The sequence below is a fragment of the Anolis sagrei genome, chromosome 1 (assembly GCF_037176765.1).
Source record: "Anolis sagrei isolate rAnoSag1 chromosome 1, rAnoSag1.mat, whole genome shotgun sequence".
Taxonomy (NCBI): domain Eukaryota; kingdom Metazoa; phylum Chordata; class Lepidosauria; order Squamata; family Dactyloidae; genus Anolis; species Anolis sagrei.
Window position 1 is genome coordinate 299,722,845 of NC_090021.1, and position 24,236 is coordinate 299,747,080.

The following is a 24,236-nucleotide window of genomic DNA, read 5'->3' on the forward strand; positions in this document are numbered from 1 at the left end:
ATAAAAACCTCTGAAACAACACCAAAATAAAAAGCCCTTGTGGCCAATTTCTAGAAGCATCTTGGAATGGAAAAAAAAATCTACTTGTTAATGAAAGGATAATGAGAAGACCTTCTCAGAGAGGGAGTGTTAAAAAACTTCCAAATTTTTCACCAGATGCAATTGTGAAGTAGTGGAACTAAGTTATGGGCTTCTGCCAAACAAAGATCTTGAAAAATGTAGTCAGCTTATATGATTTTTCAGATCCCAAGATGTATATAGCTTTATAGGTCATAACCAGAAGCCATTGTGCTGTTCTAACAAGTGAATGTTGTGGTCCATTCCCAGTTAATAATTCGGCTGCAGCTCTTTGAACCAACGGATGTTTTTGACCACTTTTCAAAAGCAACTCTGCAGATAACTATATTACAGTAATCCAAGCATGAAGCGACTAACTAAGGCATGTACCCAGGGGCGGCTCAACCCATTACACAAAGTAAGCATTTGCAGTATAGTTGATTTTGCACAGGGGCGCTCTTGGGGGAAAATAAACCTTGACATATGCGAGTTGTAGTTACTGGGATGTATAGTTCACCTACAATCAAAGAGTATTCTGAACTCCACCAATGATGGCATCACTGAAACCTGGTGGGATGACTCCTATCGCTGGAATGTAAACATCGAGGGCTATAACCTCTTTCACAGAAACCGAACAAAGGGGAGAGGAGGCGGAGTAGCCTTATATGTCAAAAACTCTTATGCTGCAGAAGAAATGCATGACAGCAATCCGGGAAACTTGCTTGAAAGCATCTGGATAAGAATCAAGGGAACTGGGACTTAAAAAGATCTTGTTGTAGGAGTCTACTACAGACCTCCAAGCCAGGAGGAAGAACTTGATGAAGTCTTCTGCCAACAGTTGACCAAACAGGCACAGAGAAGAGATGTAGTAGTCATGGGCGATTTCAACTATCCCGATATTTGCTGGAAAACAAACTCGGCCAAAAGTACAAAGTCCAACAAATTCCTCGCTTGCCTTGCAGGCAATTTCATGGTCCAGAAGGTAGAAGAGGCAACAAGGGGATTGGCTACTCTTGATCTCATCCTAACAAATGTGGAGGACCTGATCGATGTGGTTGAAGTAGTAGGATCCTTAGGGGCAAGTGACCATGTGCTCCTGCAATTTGAGGTACAAAGAAAGGCCGAAACGAAGACAAGTCAAACCCGCATTTTGGACTTTAGGAGAGCTGATTTCCAAAAAATGAAGGAAACACTGAGCAGCATTCCGTGGACACAGATACTAAAAGACAAGGGAGTTACGGATGGATGGGAGTTTCTCAAGAGTGAAATACTCAAGGCGCAGTTGCAAACCGTGCCAACAAAAAGAAAAAATAGGAAAAGTGCAAAGAAGCCAGAATGGATGTCCAAAGAACTTCTAACTGTGCTGAGACACAAAAGAGACATGCACAAGAACTGGAAAAAGGGAGAAATCACCAAAGAAGAATTCAAAAAAATAGCCAACAGCTGTAGGGAAAAGGTCCGCAAGGCTAAAGCACAAAACGAGCTCAGGCTTGCCAGGGACATTAAAAACAATAAAAAGGGATTCTTTTCTTATGTCAGTAGAAAAAGGAAAAACAAGGAGGCGATAGGGCCTCTTCGAGGAGAAGATGGGGCAATGCTGACAGGGGATAGGGAAAAGGCAGAACTACTAAATACCTTCTTTGCCTCGGTCTTCTCACAAAAAGAAAGTCATCTTCAACCTCAGCAAGATGGAGTGGATGAGGGATTTGAGGACATCCAACTCCAAATTGGGAAACAAGTCGTACAGGAATACCTGGCCGCTCTAAATGAGTTCAAGTCCCCAGGGCCAGATCAACTACACCCAAGAGTATTGAAGGAACTAGCAGAAGTCATTTCGGAACCATTGGCAACCATCTTTGAGAATTCTTGGAGAACAGGAGAAGTTCCAGCAGATTGGAGGAGGGCCAATGTGGTCCCAATCTTCAAGAAGGGGAAAAAGGATGACCCAAACAACTACCGTCCAGTCAGCTTCACGTCAATACCAGGCAAGATTCTGGAAAAGATTGTTAAGGAAGTGGTCTGCAAACACTTAGAAACAAATGCGGTCATTGCTAATAGTCAACATGGATTTATCAAAAACAAGTCATGCCAGACTAATCTGATCTCTTTTTTCGATAGAGTTACAAGCTGGGTAGATGCGGGAAATGCCGTGGATGTAGCGTACCTGGATTTCAGTAAGGCCTTCGACAAGGTCCCCCATGACCTTCTGGCAAGGAAACTAGTCCAATGTGGGCTAGGCAAAACTACGGTGAGTTGGATCTGTAATTGGTTAAATGGACGAACCCAGAGGGTGCTCACCAATGCTTCCTCTTCATCCTGGAAAGAAGTGACGAGCGGAGTGCCGCAGGGTTCCGTCCTGGGCCCGGTCCTGTTCAACATCTTTATTAATGACTTAGATGAAGGGCTAGAAGGCATGATCATCAAGTTTGCAGACGACACCAAATTGGGAGGGATAGCCAATACTCCAGAGGACAGGAGCAGGATTCAAAACGATCTTGACAGATTAGAGAGATGGGCCAAAACTAACAAAATGAAGTTCAACAGTGACAAATGCAAGATACTCCACTTTGGCAGGAAAAACAAAATGCAAAGATACAGAATGGGGGATGCCTGGCTCGAGAGCAGTACGTGTGAAAAAGATCTTGGAGTCCTCGTGGACAACAAGTTAAACATGAGCCAACAATGTGATGTGGCGGCAAAAAAAGCCAATGGGATTTTGGCCTGCATCAATAGGAGCAGAGTGTCTAGATCTAGGGAAGTAATGCTACCCCTCTATTCTGTTTTGGTTAGACCACATCTGGAATATTGTGTCCAGTTCTGGGCACCACAATTCAAGAGAGATATTGACAAGCTGGAATGTGTCCAGAGGAGAGAGACTAAAATGATAAAAGGTCTGGAGAACAAGCCCTATGAGGAGCGGCTTAAGGAGCTGGGCATGTTTAGCCTGAAGAAGAGAAGGCTGAGAGGGGATATGATAGCCATGTATAAATATGTGAGAGGAAGCCACAGGGAGGAGGGAGCAAGCTTGTTTTCTGCTTCCCTGGAGACTAGGACGCGGAACAATGGCTTCAAACTACAAGAGAGGAGATTCCATCTGAACATGAGGAAGAACTTCCTGACTGTGAGAGCCGTTTAGCAGTGGAACTCTCTGCCCCGGAGTGTGGTGGAGGCTCCTTCTTTGGAAGCTTTTAAACAGAGGCTGGATGGCCATCTGTCAGGGGTGATTTGAATGCAATATTCCTGCTTCTTGGCAAGGAGTTGGACTGGATGGCCCATGAGGTCTCTTCCAACTCTTTGATTCTATGATTCTATGATGGAATTGGACCAAATATGGCACACACAACTCCCATGACGAACAGAAAATATATATCAGTGATTGGTTGGGGGGGGGGGGGGCAAAATACTGTTTGCTTACTGTTGAAAATTACCTAGGGCCACCTCTGCATGTACCATACCATGCCCAAATTACACATTTATGGTAACTAGTACACTAGTTTTAACTGTGCCAAATGAACTCATGAATTTTGCAGAAATCTAAACATCTAGACCCAGGATCGAATCCAGAAGAACATATATCTGGAAGTGGAAAATGACTCCATCCAACACAGGCTGAAGCTTATATCTTGATGTACCCTTGACTTACAAGGAACACCTGTAACTTGTCTAGATTAAGCTACATCTTCTTTCCTCATCCATCACAATACTGATGACAGAAACTTGCTTATAAAGGAAACAATTTCTTTGGAGTTAGTGACACAGTTGGGTGTCATCAGCTTACTAGTGACACATAACTTCAAAACACCAGGCAATCTTACCCAGTGATTTTGTGTATATGTAAAATATCATGGTGGACAAGAAAGAATCACGTGGGACTCCAGGAGTGAAAGGTCAAGAAATCAAGGAGGAATCTCTAACACCACTGCTCTGGCCATATCTCCATTCCAGAGATTAACCATGGCTTTTAGAGAGTTACTTGTAAGACAGAACCCCCTCCCCCCCAAAAACCCCCAACTATGATGAAACTATACATGTTCACCAGCCTACTGACATGAGTTATCTCAATCAGTTCCCCATCCCTGCAGAGGCACTGATTCTAAACAACTATAAATCCCATCAGGCTATGATCTCTCTATGACAGAACTATAGACACCCACATAGTCATCATTTAATCTAGAACAGAAAACAAGGTCCAAAGTGTGCTCAGCCCCATGAGGAAAGCCAGGTAACACTTGGCCAAATGCATGGTTGTCAGGGTAGACAGAAATTATTTATTTATTTATTTATTTATTTATTTCTATCCCACTTTTCTCCCGAAATGTGACTCAAAGCGGAAAACAAGATGCAGAAAAAAATTATATTACCATAAAAATAAACATAAAAACAAACCACAATGTATCTAATGAAATTTTTTAAAAAATAAAAGAAACTCCGATATGCATAATAAATAGACTATTAAACACAATTTAAACATTCAATAGATTAAAAGACCATCTAACTTCCATTCCTTTAAGCTGTAGTCAAATACAAATTGCCAGGGGTCCACTAATTTGCAGATTGCACACATGAAGCTGATGTTTAAAAAATACTACTCTTCTCCTTCAGGGAAGGCCTGCTTTCATAGGACTTGGTTCCTAAATGAAAGCAAGGAGGGACCCAATCCAACCTCTTAGGGAAGGGAGTTCCAGAGTGGCAGGGCAATCACTGAAAAGGCCCTCTCTCTTGTTCCTACCAATCGCACTTGAGACAATGGCGGGACTGAGAAAAGGACCTCTCTTGGGGACCTCAGAGCTCTTGTGGGTTCATAGGAGGAAATGTGGTCTGCTAAGCAAGCTGGGCCCAAACCATTTAGGGCTTTATAGGCAAAAGCCAGAACCTTGAATTGCACTCAGGAACAAACTGGTAGCCAGTGCCGTTGTTTTAATGGGGGGTGGTGTGTTCCCTGTACCCAGCTCCTGTAAGCAATCTGGTAGCTGATCTTTGGACCAGTTGAAGTCTCTGAATGCTCTTCTGGGGCAGCCCCACATAGAGAATGTTACAGTAGTCTAATCTGGATGTGACTAAGGCGTGTTTTACCATGATCAGATCAGGCTTTTCAAAGTATGCGCATAGCTAGAGCTCAGGCTTTAACTGTGCAAAGGCCCTCCCAGCCACTACGAACACCTGGGCCTCCAGGGTCGAAGCTGACTCCAGGAGAACCCCTAAGCTGCGGACCTGTGACTTTAGGGTGAGTATGACCCTGTCCAGCACAGTCCTATACCCTGAACAGCCCTACAACTGAACAGAAGTGCCTCTGTTTTGTCAGAATTCAATTTCAATTTGTTCCTCCTCATCCAGACCATCACAGCTCCAGACACCAGTTCAGGGTCAGGACGGCTTCCTTGACATTTGGTGGAAAAGAATAGTAGAGTTGGGTGTCATCTGCGTACAGATAGCACCAAACTCCAAAACTCCTGGTGATCTCTTCCAGTGGTTTCATGTAGATGTTAAATAACATGAGGGACAATACGGAACCCCATGGGACCCCACAGAACAAAGGCCATGGGGTCAAGCAGGAGCCCCCCAGTACCCTTCTTCTGGACCCAACCGTCCAGGAAGGACTGGAGCCACTGCAACACAGTTCCTCCTAGTCCCATTCCTGCAAGGCATTCCAGGAGGATATCATGGTTGATGGTATTGAAAGTCACTGAGAGTTCCAAGAGAGCCAGTAGGGACAAACTCCCCCTATCCAGCTCTCGGCGTAGATCATCTATTATTTATTTATTTATTTGCTTTATTTCTATACCGCATTTTTCAGCCTAATTAGGTGACTCAATGCGGTTTACACAATGCAGGTTATCACAACAATATCCTAAGCGATTAAAACACAACATATACAGCAGACAAAATCAAACAATCATTATCATATCATAACGCCTCAATAACAAATCAGAATCCGTTCTCATAATCCTTGTACCATTTCCTATGTTCAATTTTACCGTCTTCCTGTGTTCAGTTGCACTGTTTAGCCAAACGCTTGTACGTAGAGCCAGGTCTTAACCTTCCTCCGGAACGCCAGCAGCGAAGGGGCCTGTCTGATGTCTACAGGTAAGGCATTCCATAGCCAAGGGGCCACCACCGAGAAGGCCCTGTCCCTCGTCCCCGCCAACCGCGCCTGTGATGCAGGCGGGACCGAGAGCAGGGCCTCCCCGGATGATCTTAATGTCCTAGTCGGTTCATAGGTGGATCTACCAAGACAACTAATGCCATCCCAGTCCCATAACCAGGCCTGAAAGTTTTGAACCACACCTAGTTACAGGTACATCTAAGAGTGAGCATATTACACATAAAGTCACTGCACTGGTTGCCAATTAGTTTACGAGTAAAGTATAAAGTGTTGGTTTTGACCTTTAAACCCAACATACTTTAGTTCTAGGTTACCTACAAGATCACCTTCTCCTGTACAATCCATTCTGGACACTTAGGTCCTCTGAGAACATCCACTCCTACCAGCCAGAATCTGACTGGCAGCTGTCACCCAGAGGACTATTTCATTAACTTTCCAAGACTGTGGAATGACCTGCCAGAAGAGAATTGGTAGCTAAATCAGCTATCAGAATTTAAGAGACAACTGTTTTATTTCTCTGTTTCAACCATGTTGTGCCCTGCTTCAAGCCATAAGTAGAGGTGGGTAATATATTATTACTACTACTACTGCTACTACTACTACAGTTTATTTATTATTTATTTACTTACTTATATACCCCGCTCTTCTCACCCCGAAGGAGACTGAGAGCGGCTTACAGATTTTGGCAAAATTCAGTGCCTCATTATACATACAAATAATAAACATAACATATAAAATTATAAAACAGTTAAAACATAAATGCAATAAAACAGATTAAAACATAGTTTCCCAATCACTCCCCCCCCCCTCCCCACAGGGCAAACAAAAGCCTGCTAGTAAAAGTGGTCTTATGCATTATTACAATGGGATAAGGAGATATAAGGTGCTAGTCTAGAAGGCTAAAGGATTAGGGTACAGGTGCCACAGTTTACAGATGTTCAAGAATGCCACAGGCTGACACTAGACATGCAGCTGATATCACCACAGGAATAAACTACTAATAACCAAGATTCAGCACTGGAATTGCGTAGTATAATTTACAGACAGAAAATATTATATCAAAAGTGGGATTAGATTCAGAGGAAAGGGGCAAAAAACGCTCAGGAAACAACATTAACAATTTAAGATATGCTGATGACATCATAATGCTAGCAGAAAATGGTGAAGACTTGGAATAACTACTAATAGAATATGTTATGTCATGCTCTGGGCTTGAAACGAATTGCTTTTAAAACAGGACGTGCAAACTTTAGCCCAGCGGGAAGCCAGGGGGCCCGAAGAGAAATTCATTAGGATTTTCACCATAAACAGTCTCTAGAGGGCTTGTAAAATATAACAAAGTCTTTTATTGGTGAACAATCAACAGAAACTTCTTTTGTCTTCAAAAGGTTAAATAAATGCTTCCAGGCTTTGTGCAACTGGTGGCTTCTAACTGTTACTTTACTCTAAAGGAAAATCCCTTTCCAAACTTCTCCCAGGCTAACTGTGAACCTAAACCTAACTGATGTGGATCCACTACCGGGCTGAACTGTGTCTCAAAACCGAGTGAACCTACCAGTAGGCCTGTAGTCACTTAGCTGGAGTTCTTGATGTTCAAAGCTGTTATTCCCTCTGAAATTCCTCAGGGCTGTAATGCTGTTTCCCTGGGAACCTTTGGGAATCTTTAGATGCTCTTAAGACTGTTCTCCCCCGGGAAGTCTTAAGGGTTGAAGCCTTTATACAGGAGAAAGTCTGTACACGTCTTGTACATTGACTTTTCTTGCTGAGACTAACTGAAAATGGCTCCCTTCCCTTCTCAATTGTCCTGAACAGGGGGCGGAACCAAACTTGACGATGATGGACAGGGGGCCTGCCCTATAACTGCAAACTTTAACAGGAAGCCACCCTTCTGCAGAATCCGAAGCCTTGGGCTGCAAACAAACACTTAATACAAGGCAAATAAAGTGGGAGCTTCTGGTACAGCTGTACCAGCACAGAATATATGGAAGAAAGTGCAAAAGCAAGGCTAAAGTTGATTATTAAGAAAACAAAACTAATGGCGAGAAGTGATTTACACAATTTAAAAGTGAACGATGAAGAAAGTGAAATTAAGGTTTCCAAAACCATGGTTCAATTCATCAATATGAATACCTTGAGCAAGGAATCAGAAGAAAGCTAGAACTTGGAATGATAACTATGAAGAAATTCACGATACTCAAAGTGAAGTTATATCATTAGATACAGCTCACATGCATCCATACCACAGATTTCCAATTTCTATATATGGTTATGAGCATGAAACAGTAAGAAGATCAATTAATCTGAAATGTAATGTAATAAGCAAATTTCATATATCATTTCCCCCACCTCATGCCTCTAAAGCTGATCAAGAAGCATAGTGGGTTGCAAAGTACAGTAGCTTCTTCCGCATTTGACCTGACACCCTATTGCCAACCAATAAGCAGAGAGGAAGTAATTTAGCTGAGTATGAAACTCTGATAAATCAATTCTCCAAGACCTCCAAAATTTTTAGTTTCATACATCTATATGATGGATATACTTTTTGTGCTCAAAATTAGAATATTATGTCCTTTTCCTATGGCTTCTGTAGAATTGCAATGAGTCATAAGTACCCTGGAATAGCTACATGAATAGAAACTGATGTTATCAGGTAAAGTTCAGAACTATCTCATCTGCCATATTTTATGTAGCTCAATGTATGGCCAACTCTGGCTGCCTGCCTCATAAAACAAAGAGAGCAAACTAAAGTGGATGAAGGTTACCACACTCCTGGGACTAAACAACAGAAGGATAATTCTACAGGATAAAGTGGTTGTACATTGTACATCAGCTGTATAACTGCCCTAGAGAAGCAACATGGAAATGCAACATGGGAAGCAAGTAATCAACAACTAGTTTCATTATTGCATAGCTGCCAAATGCAAGGAAAAAAGGCTTTAATCCAATTATTAGTCTTAGCTGAAGTAGACTCATTGAACCAATGGAAATATGGTTGATCAACATTTATCCATTCTTTTGATTTAGTGAGCCAACTCAAGAATGGTAATTGGATTTAGGCCAAAATAACATTTGTTAAAATAACACTGACCTAAAATAATGTTTCGTGAAATAAAATATGCATTATAAGAATTTTTTTTCTTAAGTTACACAAGTATTAGCACATTTATTTTTGAGTGTACCACTATTTGTACACTCATTTGCACAACTGTAAACTGTACTGAATCCCTTCTTGTCTATATGGAGGATTTCCTCTCTTATATTGACTGGAATTCTTTTGTTTAATCACAATTAGACTCATTAAAAATTGCTGAATGGTCAGTCAACATGTAGGAAAATCCAGTTGATTCAATGGTCCTATTTTAGGTGAGACTCAGGGCACTTCTACACTGTACTAAAACCTGCGATAGGTCACGAATTTACCTGAGGCATCCAAACAATGTCTCAGGTAAACTCGGATTAATCTGGAGAAAACTTGGATATCCGCAGTCCTGGGGGTCAATACACAGATATCCCAGTTATTTGGGTTCCTTGAGCCTGAAGGAGTGGGGTGGCACCCCTACCCCCAGCCCCCCTCCATTTTTCCCTCAAAAACTTTATTCAAGGAGTCCCCTTCCCCCCACCTCCTGCTGTGTCATTTTTCACAAGTCAGGAGAACTCTCCAGAGGGGCTGAGCTGCCAGCAGGCCTCTCGGGTAAGTTTTTCAGGGGAAAATGGAGGCTGGAAGGTGGTTGGATGCCCTCCTTTGGTTGACCCAGGGCAGCATATAGTCACAGCCCAAGGGAAAACCTGGTTTGGGTTGGAAGTGGGGACAAAATCCCAGGAGGAACTGGATTAAAATAACCCAGCTCCTCCCAGGTTTTAGCACAGTGTAGAAGGACCCTCACAGAATTTAGGGTGATACCACAGCTGTTGCAGGGTTGGTGGCATAGACTTGATTCATGCTACATTGTTCCTTTGGAGATAAGTACCAACCATTGAAACCTCTTCATTTGTTTGGAAACACAAACATGTTTTGATATAAGTGCTATTAGACAATATGGATATGAACTATATGAAAAATAGAATCTTGCTTTCCTGCTCTACCAAAGTCTTAAAATTACAAGTGCTGTAGCGCCACACTTTCTATCTAGAATAGGTCACTGTGGTTACTTTATTTCTATAAAAATGTGTTGTGGCTTATTGGGTTGATTTGGTTAATCAGTCCACGAGCCACTTATGTAAATTCTACTTTCCAGATGAATAATTCTTCTAAGAATCTGTCTTCCCAAAGTGGTCCAAAGTGTCCTATAGCTGAGTGGAGCAGATGGGGAGTATAAAGAAATGCAGGAGGAAGCAGCGAAAATTGCCTTCTGCTCCTTTATAGGAGAGGAAGCTGCCTATGAGTAGAATCCAACTTATGACTGTAGATTCAGCTCAAAGTAATTTAAAAGAATACACAGTTATGGTGTAACACTGAAGTGTATATAAATGGTTTTGAGGAATATTTTTATGGAATCACAGCATGAGAAGAATGGTGCCCATAAGGGTATCCTTTTCTTCCCAGTGTTTTGTCTTATGCCATTAGATGTACAAATGCTTGAGCTTCTCTTGCAATGAAAAGAAGTGTTAAGGGCTGTTGTTCTCTGACAAGTGCAGTGAATCATATTCACCCTGAGTTAATACTGAGAGCTCAAAAATGTATTGTCTGTTTAAGTAATGTGAAGGCAGTCTAGCCTACAGGCTAAAAGACTGTGGAGTCTATCCCCTTACCTGAGCTTAGCCGATTTCCACTGTCTTTATACTTCAGCCTAGGGGTAAATATGTTTTCAGAGATACTATCCTTTGGAAAGGACATTAAACTGAGATCCATTCAGCTAGTCTTTGATGGCTATCTAGGTAGAAGCTAGGACTACAGGCACTTTTCAAAGAGTGTATGGGAAAATGATATCTTAGCCAGCATTATCTTTCTCTACCTTACACTGAAATTAATAATATGGCTGTGGAAAATGTTTCAAACAAAACATTTTATGTGGCCTTTCATGGTGCCTGTGCAGCCTTGTAACCCCTTTCTTTTGAGCACCTTATTTGCAATTTGTTAACTGCTGATTTCCAGCTCTTTTTGCCCAGCCTCCTGTTTTGCTTCCCTCATCTGCTGCCTAGTACTTAAAAATAAATGTTGAGCCATATGGTAATGCCATCCCAAGGCACTATCACTCTACACTGTTATAGTGCTATCATTCCACTTTAACTGACATGGCAACATTCTGTGGAATTCTAGAGTTTGTGGTTTAATGAGCTCTCCGGCTGAGAATTCTAAGAACTTCTCCCTAAACTGGAAATCCCAGCATTCCATACGATGTTGCCACTGCAGTTAAAGTAGAATAATAGCGCCATAACAGTGTCAAAATTCAATTTGTTTCATAAAGATCAAGTAGACAGAACATATTGTAAAGTTCTGTATATAGAACTTTCCCGAATCCTATATACAGCCTGTTGATGAACAAACAAATCTAACAGCCACTGGAATATACTAGACTTGACAAACTGGCCAGTCAAGGGGAATATTTGTAGAGATAATGATGAATAGCGCACTGCAAGCAGCCCTGGCACTGGGAGCTTCCACAATACCTTGATGACCTTTCTTGTGCCAGAACAGATAAGTGGGATCCCAGGATCAGCCTCAGTTTTTACCTTTAGTTGCCCAATTGCTGTGTCATCAAGTAATAGTTTAACCATTGAGACAGCACAATGTGATGTTCTTTCAGAACATTTCCCCTTAGTTCTTCCACAGGTATCATTATACATATTTTCAATGTCACCAGTGAAACCATTTTCCCCAAGCATTTCTCTTTAAACTTCTGTTTGTCTTGGGTTTTAAAAACATCTGTGGACACTTCCTTCAGTCCCACCATAGCTATGCCAGCGTAGAAGATAAGTGACTTCCAAAGCCTGATACTCTTCCAAGAACATAATCAAGGATTTACAAGGACAAGACATTTTAGGTCTTCCTCGCAGTTACTTTTCAATGTTTCCTTCCAGATATTTAATATTAAAGGATAGACATGGTGAGTGAAAAACAGCCATTCCTTCCAATTTAATATAAACTTGAAAAATGAACTCATCAGCTTTGCAAAGATCTGAAAGTAAAGTGCCGGACATATTAGAGCTGGGAACTTGTGCTATTTTTCATAGCTGTGAAGTATATATTTATATATAAGTTTCAATGAATGCTCCCTTCCATTTCGGCAACTAATAATCAGTCAGAAAAAAGCATTCCCATAATTGCATAATTAACCTTCACTAGGAGTGTGTATGTTTATATTTATGACACATGTAAGAAAAAATGGGGATACATTCAACAACATCATATGAGATATATCAAGGGTCATATGCCATTCAGAATGAAAATATCCCTCTCTGTATGTTAAAAAAGCTTTTGAAGTTCTGCTGGCAATGAAAGTGTACACCAGTTTGTGATTCCACCCTTCTAAGTGTTTCCTCTTTGGTTATGTCCACCTCCTATCATCCACTTGCATCCACTGTAAAGATGATGAATTTCCTGTGTCATGTATCAGAAAAGTGGGTGGTGTGCATGTCAACACACATTTGAAAACACAGCGCTTTGTGAAATTATGGTTGGAGGAAGGGAAATATTTAAGAGCTACACGGACTATTTGGACTGAGGGGGGAGATGATTATATTCATAGCCATGTTATTGGAATGATGAGGTCACCGCTATAAATACAACCTCCTGTGAAGTCATATTCCGTTTATATGAAATTAGTCCAATTATCTTAGTAGCAGAGAACCAGTATGAGCGTTCTTAAAAAACCTCCATACTTTTGTCCTAAAATAATTCATTAAACATCCTTCTTCCATTGTATTTATTTCTGTTCTATTTTGTTCTTTCTTAACCTGTTCTATGAATACTGTTTTACTTTCTACCTAAATGATATCTGACTAAATTAGAGCAAAAAATAGATGATACAGTGAAGGTTTGTTGCATTCTCTCTCGTACCTGTCATAGGCTTCTTCCAACAGCAGATAATGAAAATTCAAAGTCAAACCATTTAACTTTAAGTAAATGGAAATGGATTTCTACAGAAGAGATTTCCTTTCACTTGTAAGAGAAAGGAATCGCAGAGCAGTGACAGTTAATATAAAGATATAACATATAATTGTGATAATATAAGGTTTAAATAGTAAGTGTTATTACATTACAAATCTCTGTATGTGCACACATGCTTTTGCATATGCATGTATGTGTTATTAATATATAATTTGCACGATGGGTGTTTTGCCCCTTGGATACATAGTTCATTGTAAGAAAAAGGACAACAATATTAAGAATGCTTTGAACTGAAATGAAAAAAACCCCTGCAAAATAACTTATCATCGTATACCACAGTCATGTACAAATAAACTAACCCCAAAGCTTAAATGTAATGTCTACATTCTGATCCTCGCGTTTTCTAATGGCACAATACACACAGAGGAGACATGGATAATTTCTCATTTGTTTTTATGGAAGCACCACTGAAGTCATACCAAGGGTGAATTTATCCCTTTTTTGCTTCACTGAAATTCTACTGAAAAGAAATTCCCAGATATTTTCAGAGCCTCTATGTGCCTAACTTTTTTTATGTCAGGAGTGACTTGAGAAACTGCAGGTCTCTTCTGGTGTAAGAGAATTGGCCATATGCAAAGACACCCAGGGGACGCCCGGCGGATGTTGTGATGTTTACCATCCTTGTGGGAGGCTTCTGTCATGTTCCCACATGGGAAGCTGGAGCTGACAGAGGGAGCTCATCTGCACTCTCTCCAGATTTGAACCTGCGACCTGTCATCTTCAGTCCTGCCGGCACAAGGTTCCTTGCCTAATGAATGACCTGAGAGAGATGTTAGTGTTTTTTATCTTAATCTTTCATACCATGTTAGGAATAAATGTTGATATCTGCCTCTACAGCATTTCATGGCTGTTAATTTAAAATCCAAAGATGGGCATTCTTGAGGGTTATGAACACTACATATTACCCTTTACAACACATGCAATAAAAAGTAAATTGTAGGATCTATTTTGTCTATAACTAGAAATCAGATATTCACCAATTGGAACCAAATACAGATTATTGATGTTGATGAAGAACATAGTAACAGTTAGGAATAGACCCAGGAATGCGCAATCAGTACCAGAGTGAAACCCTGTAGTCCTTTCATACCACTCCAGGTGCTCTTTTTCAGAAATGTAATTTGAGGCAGGATAGCATTTTAATTATTGCTATCATTATCTCCATCAGTGGTGAATATTTGGGTTCTTCTTCAGGTTGTTGACATTTACATCAATTCAGTTTCACTTAGAAGAATGCGAATTGCCTGCTTCTTGGCAGGGGGTTGGACTGAATAGCCAACAAGGTCTCTTCCAATTCTATTATTCTAGGATTCTAAGAACAGTATACTGCTCCTTGTTTCAAATTCTCATTGGCTGAAATTCTGAATGGCACGGCATAGTATAACAATTCTGCATGCAGAACTACACTATTATTTATTATTTATTTATTTATTATTTATTTATTTACTTTGCTTATATACCGCTGTATCTCAAGCCCGAAGGCGACTCACGGCAGTTCACAAACAGTAAAAACAGTAGAAACAGCAGTGGTTCCATACAACATATAACAATTGACTTAACACATTATCCATAAATTACCAATAAGCAATTACAATGCACAATTATTACAAAAAACAACCGTACCCAATCTTCTCATCATCCAAGCGTAGTCCAGGTTCGTCGTCCATTGTTCCATTCCTATGTTCCATTACCAGATTGCACTAAATTACTCAAACGCCTGCACAAACATCCAGGTCTTCACCTTTTTGCAGAATACCATTAGAGATGGTGCTAGTCTAATGTCCGTAGGAAGGGCGTTCCACAGCCGAGGAGCCACCACCGAGAAGGCCCTATCTCTCGTCCACGCCAGCCGAGCTTGAGAAGCAGGCGGGATCGAGAGCAGGGTCTCCCCGGAAGATCTCAAACTCCTGGTGGGTTCATAGGCAGAGATGCGGTAAGATAGGTAGCTTGGGCCGGAACCGTTTAGGGCTTTAAAGGCCAACGCCAGCACTTTGAATTCAGCCCGGTAGCAGATCGGTAGCCAGTGGAGTTGGCGCAACAGGGGGGTTGTATGCTCCCTGCGCTCCGCTCCTGTTAAAATCATGGCTGCCGAGCGTTGGACTAGTTGGAGCTTCCGAGCTGTCTTCAAAGGCAACCCCACGTAGAGAGCGTTGCAGTAGTCTAAACGGGATGTAAACAGAGCGTGGACTACCGTGGCCAAGTCAGACTTCCCAAGGTATGGGCGCAGCTGGCGCACAAGCTTTAGCTGTGCAAATGCTCCCCTGGTCACCGCCGAAACCTGGGGTTCCAGGCTCAGCGATGAGTCCAGGGTCACACCCAAGCTGCGAACCTGCATCTTCAGGGGGAGTGCGGCCCCATCCAACACAGGCTGTAACCCTATGCCCTGTTCGGCCTTGCGACTGACCAGGAGTACCTCTGTCTTGTCTGGATGCAATTTCAATTTGTTCGCCCTCATCCAGACCGTCACAGCGGCCAGGCACCGGTTCAGGACCTGGACAGCCTCCTTAGTAGCAGGTGGAAAGGAGTGACAGAGTTGGACATCATCCGCGTACAGATGACACCGTACCCCGAAACTCCGGATGATCTCCCCCAGCGGCTTCATGTAGATGTTAAACAACATGGGAGACAATATTGAGCCCTGAGGAACCCCACAAGACAATGGTTGTGGGATTGAACAGGTGTCCCCCAACAACACCTTCTGAGATCGACCCTCCAGGAATCACCGGAGCCACTGCAAAACAGTACCTCCAAGACCCATCCCTGCGAGGCGTCCCAGAAGGATACCGTGGTCGACGGTATCGAAGGCCGCTGAGAGGTCAAGCAGCACCAACAGGGACACACTCCCCCTATGACTGACCATTTAGTACCCCTCGGATTTACCATTGAGCTGCTGCAATAGCCACATTGCCATTCCATGGCTGGTGGACAGCAAAGTTCAGAGAAGTGTCTGGCTATGTTCCCTTAGTCAGATGGCAAAATTATTACATCATCCTTTGAGGTCTCAATAACTGCCTTGTGTTTGCTCTATCTATTAAAACGCCCAACCATTAAAAGCAGCCCTTGGACAATTCCCTGAATCAGAAGTGTCTGGTGGTACCACGAATAACTTGTAGCCATGGTGTACAAGATTATCCCCCATTCTTCTTCCATTTCCTATCCTTACATTAAATCTATTGGGATTACCTTGAGTGTTGGACAGTGGAGCCCAAGGAGTTTGCTACTCCAGGGTTAGCTCTCACAGCCCCTGAATATTGGGAAATTGGGCTGAAGGGAAAAGGACAAATAAAGAATTAACAGTTGAATTGATGGTTTAGCTTAAGTCGTGTGTTGGAAGTTTGAAGTTGCTGGAAGAAAGAAGGAAGGGGAGGATTCAGATTCAGGTAGAGCATGAAATCAATACATGAATGTCTACACTTAAGATGCATAAAAACCAAAATGGAATGCAAAGGGCTAAAAAGAGAATAACCCCTCTTATTGATTTGAGTAATCGCCCACTCTCAATTACAAATCTGGTGACAAATATGTATATTTGCATCTGTCTTGATTATTCATGTTGGTAGTGCACCTCTGAAACTAAATGGACAGAAAGATTAATACCATATTTCACCAAATCTAAGGCGTATCCAACAAATGATCTTACATTTAGCTGTAGTCTTGTTCCTCATGGGTAATTTCAACCCAACCAACTGCTAGCCATGCCAAATCCAAAATATTTTACCCAAGAAAATAGGGTCCTTGATAGACAAAGGCTGTCATCTGATGTTGTGATACATTTTATTACAACATCAGGTAATGGCAAGATATCCTTTGAATATATCATGAGATGTGGTGTGGTTTCTGGGCTGTATGGCCATGTTCAGAGCCTCTAGAGATATCCCAGAATCACACAACAACCCAGTGATTTTGGCCATGAAAGCCTTTGACAATGCATATCATAAGATGTTGTAAAATACTGGGAAAAAAATAATGCTGGGGGAAATTGAAAAAAAATAGAAAAAGAGACAGATGGATTCGTTGGATTCATTCAAAGAATCATATATTTGTGATATGAATAGAATATAAAGAACATATTACATGGATTCTCATCTACTTAAGATCGGTTTCCAGTTTCCTTTCAGCCATAGTCCAGAAATCCTGCTGCAACCTGTAATGTCAAAGTGGCCAAGGTGCTTGAAAAGATGCTCTTTTCTCTGCATTTGAATGCCTCTCCTGTGGGCCTTGTTTTGTTTTATGTGGCTGCTGGAATTCAAAAGGAGCCATTTTAATTATGGTTTTAGTTACCATCCGTAGCTTCAATTACTAGGCTTTACCTGTGACCCACTTAAAAATAATCTCAAATTCAGGTTTGTTTAAATAAATAAATAAAAAGTAGTACCATGAGAATAATACCACAATACCATACATATTTAATTCCAGCATGGGTCCCTATATTCATCTCTATATTCATGCCAATCTTGTACTGTACTGAGGGAAAGGCCGAACACTGTTAAGAAGTCTTTAATTATTCCTCCAGCCATTTATTGACTTGCTCTCTAAAGGCCATACATATATTTCTTGAGCTGCATGTAAGATTTCTGTTGATATCTTTAGGGGGGAACCTATGGCCAAGCAGAAAATAGAATAGGAAACTTACCACTTAAAATATGTCAATTACAAAGAAAATAAGCTTGCTTAAACTATCTGTGAATGTCTTTGCCTAATGTTATTCATTACACATGGAATCTAAGTAATATTTTGGTTAGAGAAGACTCAACTAACTATTCCATATTTTCTTCTGCAAAGACTTTACATTTAACACTCAAACAATTGATGTCCCTGTGGTATAAACAGGATAGATAATGAATATAAGTGGGATAGAAAATTAATCCTACTTGTGAGGAAAGAGACAGTCATAATTCACTTAGGCTTCTCAGCTCTTACGTTATGAGGTCTTCAGTTAACTCATGGGATCCATTCCACATCCCACAGATGCTCATTATGAATTCTTTTTATGTGCAACATGTTGGGACTAACTAGTTTCATATCTCTTGGTATTCGCTGCAGTCTAAAGTATTTTGTATTAAAGGAGAATGCAAACACAGATGCTATTTAATACAAAGGGTCTGAATGCAGACTTCGTTTTAACGTTGAATTATGTATCTTCATTTGGTTGAGAACAAAAATGCTAAAGTTAAAATAAAAGGGAAAGATAATATTGATTCTTTGTTACACAGCCACATGAGAAAGAATGTGTGCTGCAGAGTAGCCTATGGCAGTCATAAACACAATGCCTTTTAGTGTGTTACAATGGGGTAAAAGCTATTTACCCGGTAGAAATCCCTGCCTAGCCCCTTGGAGATCTTTCAGAATGCTACTTTTACAAAGACAGTGTTTTATGGTAAGAATGAGCCCTATTCTAAGAAAAATGATGTTCTTATCAGATTTATCAGACTGAGCTAGGGTTCTCAAAAGCAAACATCCAAGTCTTTAAAGTTTTAAGAGGATAAAACTCATTGCTTGAGGGAAGCACCAGTTTCCATATTCCTCTCCAGCTGCAGGAGACTGCTTAGATTTGGGTTAAATGGGGCAAATTCAACATGCTCTGTGAACTCCTGGCTTTTCTGTGTTCAAAGGCCCCATCTTGGCTGCCATATAATGCAGTTTCAAATATGTAATCAGTGTAGACTCTTATAATGCAGTTTACCTGCACTGAACTGTATTACATGAGTACACACTAATCATATAATGTAGTTTCAACTGCATTATATGGTACTGTAGATGGGACCAAAAGAGGGATAACTTTTTCCCCATATTTACATAGAAGCCTCTCCACAAATGTCAACATCGACACTGAAATACAACACCACATGGGCTCTGCGAGTGCAGCATTTTCCCGAATGAAGCAGAGAGTCAGTTCTTGTGGGTTTTTTCGGGCTATATGGCCATGTTCTAGAGGCATTTCTCCTGACGTTTCACCTGCATCTATGGCAAGCATCCTCAGAGGTGAGGTCTGCTGGAGCTGGGGAAAAAGGGGTTTATATATCTGTGGAATGACCAGGGTGAGACAAAGAGTGAAGCAGAGAGTGTTTGAGGATTGGGGCATCCATAGGGATACCAAGATGCTTGCTTATAAAGCTATTGTCCCCCCAACCCTGCTACACGCCTGCAAAATGTGGACTGTCTACAGATTCCTGGAACAACCCCATCAACATTGCCTCCAAAAAATCCTGCAAATTTCTTGGGAAGACAGTGGACAAATGTCAGTGTGCTGGAAGAAGCAAAGACCACTAGTATTGACACGATGCTCCTACGCTATCAACTCCACTAGACTGGCCACCATGTCCGAATGCCTGATCACTGTCTCCCAAAGCAGTTACTATATTCCCAATTCAAGAATGAAAAACGGAATGTTGGTGGACAGGAAAAGAGATTTAAAGATAGATTTAAAGCCAACCTTAAAAACTCTGGCATAGACACCGAGAACTGGGAAGCCCTGGCCCTTGAGCGCTCTAACTGGAGGTCAACTGTGACCAGCAGTGCTGCAGAATTCAAAGAGGCACGAATGAAGGACAAAGGGGGGAAATGTACCAAGAGAAAGGCATGTCAATCCAACCCTAACTGGGACCACCTTCCACCTGGAAACCCCCCCCCCCCCCCCCCCCGCGGCTACATGCCTGCTAACGCAGTCTGCCTCCCACCCAGATTCACAGCTGTTTCTATATTGTGATGTTTTGGTACTACATTCATAAATAAGGCAATTACTACATAACATTACTGTGTATTGAACTGCTTTTCCTGTCAATTTGTTGTAAAACATGTTGTTTTGCTTAATTTGTAAAATCATAAGGTAATTTGATATTCAATAGGCTTTTCCTTAATCCCTCCTTATTATCCAACATTTTCACTTATCCAACATTCTGCTGGCCTGTTTATGTTGGATAAGCGAAACACTACGTCAGTCTAACAGCTGAGAAACCTAATTGCCTTGCATGAATACTAGTGGATATTTACCACTGAGGAGAAGGTTAACTCAAGCAGGTTTTTAAAACTTCTTGGGAAGATCATACCTTACAAAAGGTTATGATCTCTAACAAGGTTATACTTTTCCAAAACATATGATTATTCCAAATAGTGTGAATGCCAATTCATCTCCAAAAGGGTTATGCTTCCAAAAGCCTGCAGAGATTCCTGGTTTTCCCAAAAGATAATGAATGCCACTTCCCAAAATATCTGGAAATGCTCCAAAACATGAATCCCTTCACATTTAGAATCGCACCGCATAAGTAAAATCCATTGTAATTATTATTGTGGGAGGCGGGAAGATGGTCCAGTGGGGTCCTGTGCTCAATAACAACAACAACAACAACAACAACAACAACAATTTGTTTATATCCCACCCTATCTTCCTACGGGACCCTGGGTGGATCACAGTACACATACATGATAAATATTCAATGCTATTTTTGGATAGACAGGACAAAGATAGACAGAACAGAAAGGAGGTTTATAGGTTGGCTTTAGCCAGCAGAGTCGATGGCTATTGGTTGCCCCTCGGCTATGGAACTCATTCCCTATAGATATTAGATTGGTTCCCTCCCCTTTAACATTCTGGAAAAAAGTCATGACATGGCTTTTTGAGCAAGCATTTGCAAATGCAGAGTAATTGACATAGGACAACGGAACGACTAGACAATGAGACCGTACAACGTTTTTAACAAGGAGAAGCGGGATTTATATTTTATTGATTCTATTGATTTTATTGATTATTATATGTAATGTTTTAATTGTATTTATGATATTGTATGCATTGAATTTTACCCTGTAAACCGCCTTGAATTGCCTGCGGGCTAAGAATGGCAGTATACAAAATAAATAAATAAATAAATACAAAGCTCTAAACGGTCCCGGCCTAGCTTACTTGTCCAAACGTATCTCCCTCTATGAACCATCTAAGAGTTTAAGATCATCTGGGGAGGCCCTGCTCTCGGTCCTGCCTTCTTCGTAGGCGCGACTGGTGCAGACAAGAGACAGGACCTTCTCAGTGGTGGCCCCTCAGTTGTGGGATACCCTCCCCAGGGATATTAGATCACTCTCTCCCTCTTGACCTTCCAGAAAAAAAAGTGAAAACGTGGCTATTTGAACAAGCCTTTGGAATCTAATGCAACATGTATTAGACTAAAGTGAACACTGGAACGGCTCAGATGACAATTTATGGACAATGAAACTAACAATGAAGGCGTTGGTTTTATATGTTTTTAAAGGTTTTATTGAATGTATTTTTAATTCTGTTAATTGATGGGTATTGAATTGCTGCCTGGTTGTAAGCCGCCTTGAGTGGGTTCGAGAAAGGCAGGATAGAGATATTGTAAATAAAGAAATAAACAATTGTGTCAACATCTAGCTTTTTTGGCGCCATGGAGGTTGTGCTCAAAATCCAGCCTTAAGCACACCTAAGCACAATGGCAAGTCTGGAACATTCCCATGAGTGAGAACCCCTTCTGTTTGCCAGAACATATCCTGAGCACCACAGGGCTTTGTCCCACTAAACAAGATGTAGGGTACATCTGCACCATAGAATTAATGGAGTTTTGACAGCACTTTAACTCCTATGGCTCAATGCCATGGAATAGAAGTTGTAGTTTTTACAAGAGCTTTAGCCTTGTCTGTCAAAAAATTCTGGTGCCTCACCAAACTACAAATCCCATGATTCCATAACAAGGAGCCAGAGCAATTAAAGTGGTGTCAAGCTGCATGAATTCTTCAGTGTCGGTGCACCCATCTTCTCCCAAGCAAGAGCGGTTGGAAGGGGAGAAAACAATTAAGAGCTGGGGTTGCAGTACCTCCAGTCCCCGCGAGGGGCGCCTGTCTCCCCGCAGCTTCGGCTGAAGCTTCTCCCGGCCGTGAAGAGGCGCGCGAGGGAAAGGCACGCGGCGTGGGGCTGCTGCTGCTGCTGCCGCGGCACATTCCGACGCGCCCGGGCAAAAGCGTGTCGCGCGACAAACTTGGGTGGGTTCTCCCCGCACCAGCCTTTCGCCCTTGCGATTTGGCTTAGTCAGAAAAAGAGACACAGAGTGTGCGTCGCTCCCAATTGGCATCCCCCCCCCCCCGGTGTTGTTGCCACAGAGGCCAAGGGGAAAGTGGCAGCGATCTGATCAGAAGTCAGCGCTTAGAAAAGCTGCCCAGTGAGCCGGCGAAGTCCAGAGCAGAGACCCACCCGGACAGACTACACGCGCACGTTAGCGGAGTGCACCCACGCCGGCGAATCAGGGCCATTTCACACCACTTTCATTGCCGTGGACCAATGCTATGGATTCCTAGGAGTTGTAGATGGGCAGACACTGTCAGAAAAAGCTAAAGACACTTCTACAATTTCTATGCTTTCCATAGCACGGAAGCTTGGCAGGTAAAGTGGGGCCAGGCTGCATTGATCCTACAGTGTAGATCTGGCATGGGCAAACTTGGGCCCTCCAGGTGAGGTGTGTTGGACTTCAACTCCCACCATTCCTGGTCTCAGCCCCCTTCCTTTTTCTCCTCAGCCGCTTAAGGGAAAGGGCCTGAGGCTAGGAATGGTGGGAGTTGAAGTCCAACACAACTGGAGGGCCCAAGTTTGCCCATGCTTAGGTATAGATGCACCCATACACTCCCTAACTTCTGCGGAGGGGGAGAGAACACCCAAGGCTCCCGTCGCACAAAAGTGGCTCCTTTTCCAAGGGGTCCACAGCAGCTAAGAAGGAAGGAAGGAAGGAAGGAAGGAAGGAAGGAAGGAAGGAAGGAAGGAAAGGAGGAGAGACAAAGAGAATAAATAAGAGGGGAGGAGAGAAAGCAAGAAAGTTGTGAAGGCTAGTTCCCAACAACTTGGGCTGCTACGACCCCCCCCCCCTCCTTTTCCTTTCTTCCTCTTTCTTTTGGAGCCAGCATCTTCCCCTCTGCCTCTCGCTCCCCCTTGAAAGAAAGGAAGGAAGGAAGGAAGGAAGGAAGGAAGAGGGAAGCAAGGAAGGAAGATGTGAAGGCTAGTTCCCAACAATTTGGGCAACCACGAGCCTCCCCCTCCTTTTCCTTTCTTTCCTTCCTCTTTCTTTTGGAGCCAGCATCTTCCCCTCTGCCTCTCGCTCTCTCCAGAAAGAAAGAAAGGGGGGGGGGAGGGAGAAAGGAAGCAAGATATGAAGGCTAGTTCTCAACAACTTGGGCTGCCACGAACCACCTCCTCCTCTCTTTCTTTCCTTCCTTCCTCTCTTTTGCAGCCAACATCTTCCTCTCTATCTCTCTCTCTGCCCTGAAAGGAAAGAAAAAGAGGGGAAGGTTAGTTCCCAACAACTTGGGCAGTCACCAGCCTCCTCTTTTCCTTCCTTCCTTCCTTCCTTCCTTCCTTCCTTCCTTCCTTCCTTCCTTCCTTCTTTCCCTCCCTCCCTCCCTCCCTCCCTCCCTCCTTCCTTCCTTCCTTCCTTCCTCCCTTCCTTCCTTCCTTCCTTCCTTCCTCTCTTTTGCAGCCAGCATCTTCCTCTCTACCTCTCGCTCTGCCCTGAAAGGAAAGAAGAAGAAAGAAGGGAAGGCTAGTTCCCAACAACTTGGACTGTCACGAGCCTCCTCCTCCTCTTCTTCCTTCCTTCCTTCCTTCCTTCCTTCCTTCCTTCCTTCCTTCCTCTCTTTTGCAGCCAGCGTCTTCCCCTCTACTTCTCTCTCTGCCCTGAAAAGAAAGAAAAAGAAAGAAGGGAAGGCTAGTTCGCAACAACTTGGGCAGCCACAAGCCGCCTCCTCTTCTCCGTCCTTCCTTCCTTCCTTCCTTCCTTCCTTCCTTCCTTCCTTCCTTCCTTCCTTCGGCAACCAACACCTCCCTCTTTACCTCTCTCTCTCTGCCTTGAAAGAAAGAAAAAGAAAGAAGCCTAGTTCCCAACAACTTGGGCTGCCCCGCGCCTCCTCCCCCTCTTTCTTCCTCCCTCCCTCCTTTCCTCTTGGTGACAGGACTTTCCCTCTCCTGCCCCGTTTAGCCTT